Here is a 6,002-nt window from a genome sequence, read left to right as displayed (position 1 = left end):
TTTATTTTGTACTATTAATGGATGAAAGTAGGTAAACCTCTAATTTACTAGTCCAAGAAATCTAGAACAAAACATTCCCAGTTCTTGATATGTGAGTCTACTCCCAGGATTGAACCATAGCTGTAACTGTATCCAGCCATAGAATTACTTCCAACTATATTAATAAGAATTAAGCTTACTTATTAAACTTTTTCTAATTGAATTTACCAACTAAATTTACAAAGTAAACTTAGCTTTGTCCTTAATAGTACTATGTTAAAAAGAAAAGGGAAATTACAATAAGGTTTAAAGCTAACTTAAACTTTAGTATATGAGAAGACTAGACTGATGAGCCTACAACTTGGATTTCTAAATAAAAGATTGAATTTTTTTAATAAACTATCACATGCTTATCAATTTTTTAAATATGGAAAAACCAAGAAAAGAGGGGGAAAAACACACAGGGCCCATATCTAAAATACACAAATAATAATTATTGATGCATTTCATTTCTGTGTGTATAAAAATGTGAATAAATATTTTCACATAATTCAATTGTAAACTTTCACATGATGATTTAACAAATCTCAACTCTAAATTTTAAAGGTCATTTGTTGCAGTTCCTTTTTAGTGTTATATAATATGCCAATGGATTGCAATTTATTTAGAGGCTTCTTTAATTTAGGCTTCTTTAATTTAGGACATTTAGAGCTCCAAGTTTTTGCTGTTACAAATTATTCTATGATAAATACGTTTTATTTTAATAATTAGCCATATTTCCATAAGTCAAACCTTATAAATGACATGAAAACATTGACATTTTTATGCCATTTTATAAGTATTGCCTTATATGTATTATTATACAGTTATACACATTGTCACCTAATATACAATAGCTATTGCATTCTACAAAAATTATGCCAATTTACACTTATACCCTGTGTTTTAAAGTTCTGGTCTCATCACACCTCAAGAGAGCAGCTGAATTTCAATGCATTTTTGCATGTGAGAGTACTATTCCAATGGTCTTTAAAAGCAGCAATTAAATGAGGTCAAAAGGAAGAGCCTGACTTAATCCGTGAAAAATATGACTTTTCTGTTAATTAACTGACCCCAAAGCTTAGTGATATTTTTCCTGATTAGCTCTTAGACCCTGAACTCTTCCTTGTGCTTATGCAAGTCAGGCTAATAGGGAACATGTAATGGCAATCATTAATTGCACTGGAGATTTCAAATCAGAGGTATAGTCATTGCCCATTTTCCTTTTTATATTTTAAAACTTGCAGTTTTCTGAGGGATTGACTATGCATGTGATTATCTCTTTGCCCTTGTCACATTTTATAAGAGACACATATAACACAGAGACATTTGCCAAAGATAAACTAGGTCAAGGGCATCTTTCTTGGATTGCCAAGATACGTTATACAGTGTCCAGGGTCTAACAATTTGCTGGTCACATGGCTGTTGGTTTTTTTGTTGACAACTCTCTTATTTGCTGCCATTTTTCTTCCTGTGTGCAGTCTGATACAGATTCTGTACTGAAAAGATTTTCAATTGAATGTTGCCCTACCTTACGGATCTCAAATGTGGAGCTTAATGGCTATGACATTGAGTGTGGATAAATCAAACTATTACATATACCTGGTTGTCTTCCATGTTAGCATCACTATGTTTGTGTTCTTGGTCTACAAACAAATTTGTTGGTGCTAATTGTTTGTTTTTTAATAGCTGTATAGGAATTGTCTGGTATGTTGGTGAACTCACTTTAATAGGATTGAAGTCAAGCTGGATAAATAACATTAATAGATTTATCATGGTTCTCAAAGCTCTTAATAAGTCGTACAAGGTACCAAACTCCAGGCTTGTACATCCAGGTGCCTGCTTAACATTTCTGCTTGAATGTTTCATATCAACCAGCATGAACCCCTAAACCTATTTCAGCTGCTACTTTCTTTGTCTCAGATATTGGCAACTATAGTCTCTCAAACTTAAGTTACTATCCCGATATTCGTTGTTGATGCCTCTCTCTGATACCTGACACCTGAGTGAAAGAATCCTTTGCATACTGCTTTCAAACTGATTGTAGATTTCCATCACTTCTTATCACTGCCACTCCTAACATGATTTATAGATCATGTTCACCCTCTTCTCAGAACCTTACAATTCTTTGTTTCTCCATTGCAGAGTAAAAACTAGTCCATAAGGTGGTACCTGCTAACCCTTTCACCTTTTCTCTTCTACTGATCTTATTTGCATAACCCTGGAGACATCCTGACATCCCTGCTCTACCTCTGCCTCAGGGTCTTTGCACTAGTGATTTCTTCGGAGTAGAATGCCTGTCTTCCAGATAACAACTAATTAGTCTCACTTTCTTCAATGTTTTGAAGAAAAGTCATAATGACACTTACTTTGACTACCATATTTAAATTGTAACCCTAGAACTTCAGGTCATTTTTACTCTGCTCTTCTTCAAATTTTTTCTAAAGCCTGATCACAATATACCCAAATATGTAATATGCTTATTGACTATTGTCATTGTTTAGTGTTTGTGCCACTAGAAGATAAGGTACATGAAGATAAGCTGTTCTTGTCTCATTCATTAATAAGAATTACAAGAGACTAGGGCAGTGTGTTGCACATGAGAAGAGCTGAATAAATATTTTAAAATAAAGATTCCTGAAACTAATAAAATAAACTAAAAGTCCTGAGGCTAAGAATTCATTCAAAAATTCTTTGTAGCTTTAATCATGACGTATGTGGATATAACTGCGTAAAAATGTACCCAAGCCTTTCCCTCTTGTCCTACAGCACCTGCTTCCTTTGATAACTCCTCATTTCCTACGTTTCTATCTCAATTTTCACCTCTGAGCCTACTCCATCAAGAACAACAGTAATTTCATCTTGGAACATTCTTCTCAACTTCTCGGGTACATTGAGAACAGTTATCCACTTCCCACTGTTGAAACTTTGTGAATTGATTCAATATCATGGGACTTGTGTTTCTCCCTGTTTTGAGTCTCCTTGCTTGGTTCTTTCTCTTCTGCTCAGCCCATAAATATTAGAAATTCCCAGAACTCCTCAGGGCAATTATTTTTCCCTGTTTATTGATCTTATCTACACTTGAAATTTTGCCTATGCAGTGATTACTGCTGAATGTATATTTTCACCCTAGAGTGCCCCATTCACAAACACAACTATGTACTTGTTATCAGCTTTTAAGTGTCTAATAGACAGCCTTAATAGAATGAAAACTGGACTCCTGGGGCAATACCTTTTCCCCTTTTAAGCCATCTCTCTATATGAATGACTGTCACCAATCAAACCCAGTTGTTCAAGCCAAAAAACCTAAATGTCATCTTGATTCTTCTCTTTCTTACCTCTCTTCAAATCTGGGTCATAATGAGACCTTTAATCTTTATCTCAAATGTATCCCAAATCCAAGCATTTGCATATTAGTTTCACTTCTGTCATTTACAAATTCAGGAATCTTCCACCTATACTATGTATTTCCATTTTGGGTCCCTATAATTCATTGTCTACACAGCAGGCACCAAATCAGATCATGCTTAATTCTCCCTAAGGGACTTTATTGTATTCAGGATATTCCTTAGGCTTTACTGTGTTTTCTAAGATGCATACCATGTATCCCTTTCTACCTCTAAACTTCGTCTCCTAACACTCTACATCATTCACTACCCTCAAATTATCTTAGCTTTCATTCTTTGGGTTTCTTTTTTAACAGAATAAACCCTTTACCCATCTAATGTGATATGTATTTGATGTTCTCTGGGTCACTCTGGATTGCTTTGTATAAGCCCAAACATTCCTTTCTCAGAGAGGACTTTGTGACCATTTATTCTGAAGAGCACAGATAATCACTACATCACTACCCTTTCGAATTTTTGTGTTCTCAGGCACCAACTAGACTATGGGCTGCACCGGAGCCCAGACTTTGTCTTTCTTGTTCAGTTTTATATCTACAATGGATTGTTCAATTTCTGGCACTTCAATGATTCCCAACAAATATTTTTAATCAATGTATGGGTAAATAAATAAAATAATGAGTAAATTAGCTAAGTTGAACATTTGACAGGTTGGGCATTTACTTGGTTTAAAATTTCAGAAACCAAGATAATTTCAGATAGTTTTATGGTCCACATTTTATAGATATTTGAGAACTTCACCAAGTTATATATTTCAAAGGTAATTTGGACATTCGTGGGTTTATTTAATGTTTTTGCTTTTTAAAATGGATAAAGTAATATACAGATCAACTGTCCCAACATTACTGATAATTTCTACTTAGGGCTATAAATTCCTTATTTATAATTGTTAATGAAACCGTTGAATCACCTCCAAACAGTAGGCCACACTTCCTGAATGTAATCAATTTTTTTATAAAAGAAGAAAACAGTGTGCATAGGATACCATTTATTTGACTGTTTGATTAAAATGCTTACTTGCATTTTGAGTCTTTGTATAAGAGAAATGTAGTGTTAGTACTGAGTCCTTTGGTAACTACAGGATGGAACTTTTAGAATGAAAACCAAAAATCCAGCTATCATTTGGATAGAACTTCACTATTTTGTCTTTGGATATAAATCTGGCTGTATTTCTGCCTCTTACTATGATTAAAATGCTTATTCTCTCTTTCTAGATAAGTAAACCCAAAAGTGTTACTTGAGTTTGAATAACACATTGTATTTAATGAGCAAGGAAACTTAAGACTATTTCCCTATCAGTGATGATCACCTTCTTCGTAGAGATAACCCAATAAGAGATGTGACAATATCTTAGCTTCAACAATTCATTAGCTACCTGTAAATGGGGAGAACAGTTAAAATAATCAAAGGCAACCTTGCCAAAATACTTGAAGGGGGATCAGAGAGCCTTTCATCAGGTGAAACAGTGTGCGTACTCACAAGTTACTGTTCCTGGAGACTGAGATGAAAAGAAGCATGGGAGAGACAAAAAAATTGCCACAGAAAAGCCTGAATAAGAAACATGAAAGAAAACACACTCAGCATCCAAGTCTAGAGCTAATTGCAAAGAGGAATCATTCCATGAAATGCAATCAGACTTCTAGAAAGATCAAAGCATTCATCCAAAAGGGAAGTGTAAAGGCAAAAACATATTCACCTTACATTTAAGAAGCATTACCAAAATTTAGAGGAAAATCCAGAATAACTCCTATGATTAAAGTAAAATGAATGTATGGATAGGATATTTATTATGATGACACAAGCTTAAAGCATAAATAAATGCAATTAGCCCAAGATACTCTGCCTGGTAAAATAAATTACCCTGCACTGAAATTAAATGTCATCTAAAAGCATCTTTATAATAATAGTTACTCCATTTTATAATATCTTTTTAAAATTAAATTTATAATACTGAGTGGAAATGATTCCTAATTTTCCATTGTGGTAAAATATGGACACAGTGTTCATAGAAGGTTGTACAATTGTAATGCTGTTCTCTGTAATTGCTTGGTGCACTTGAAACACAATGAACTTCACAACTTCAAGCAAGGCAAAATGGACGAATCTGCTTTGTACATAGAATATATTCATGTCTTTAACAGTGAGATTTTTCTTTCCCCACACCCTGATTAATTTGGATACGACTTTTGTTTCTAATTTTTTTCTAGTTGGAAAGAAGAAAGTAGATACCAGATGGAAATATGAATTCTGTTGTTTTTATAGAAGCTTAGGAGAATGAACCAAAGATAGGAGATCTCACATTCTAGTTGTGTTAGAAGAGAGATCAGATTAAGAGTAGGATCACTTGTGTCAGCAGGGCAGATGTTAGTGCTTTTGCAAGAGGTATTCTGCTTAGGGTACTTAAGAGGTACTGGACTTCAGATGTACTAAGTTTAGATGGCGTGCAATGGGTTGAAAATATCTATTCAACTATATCTCATAGGTTAGAACAAGGCTTTCAAACAACTGTAGGACTGTTTGAGAGCTAGTAGGATCCTGAGGCAACAGATTAAAATGTTATGCCATCAAATCAGAAAGTTA

This window comes from Oryctolagus cuniculus, chromosome 12 (genome assembly GCF_051225735.1).
Source record: "Oryctolagus cuniculus isolate XC-2025 breed Fujian yellow rabbit chromosome 12, ASM5122573v1, whole genome shotgun sequence".
NCBI lineage: Eukaryota > Metazoa > Chordata > Mammalia > Lagomorpha > Leporidae > Oryctolagus > Oryctolagus cuniculus.
The sequence above is the reverse complement of the archived record's forward strand: the minus strand, read 5'-3'. Positions refer to the sequence as shown.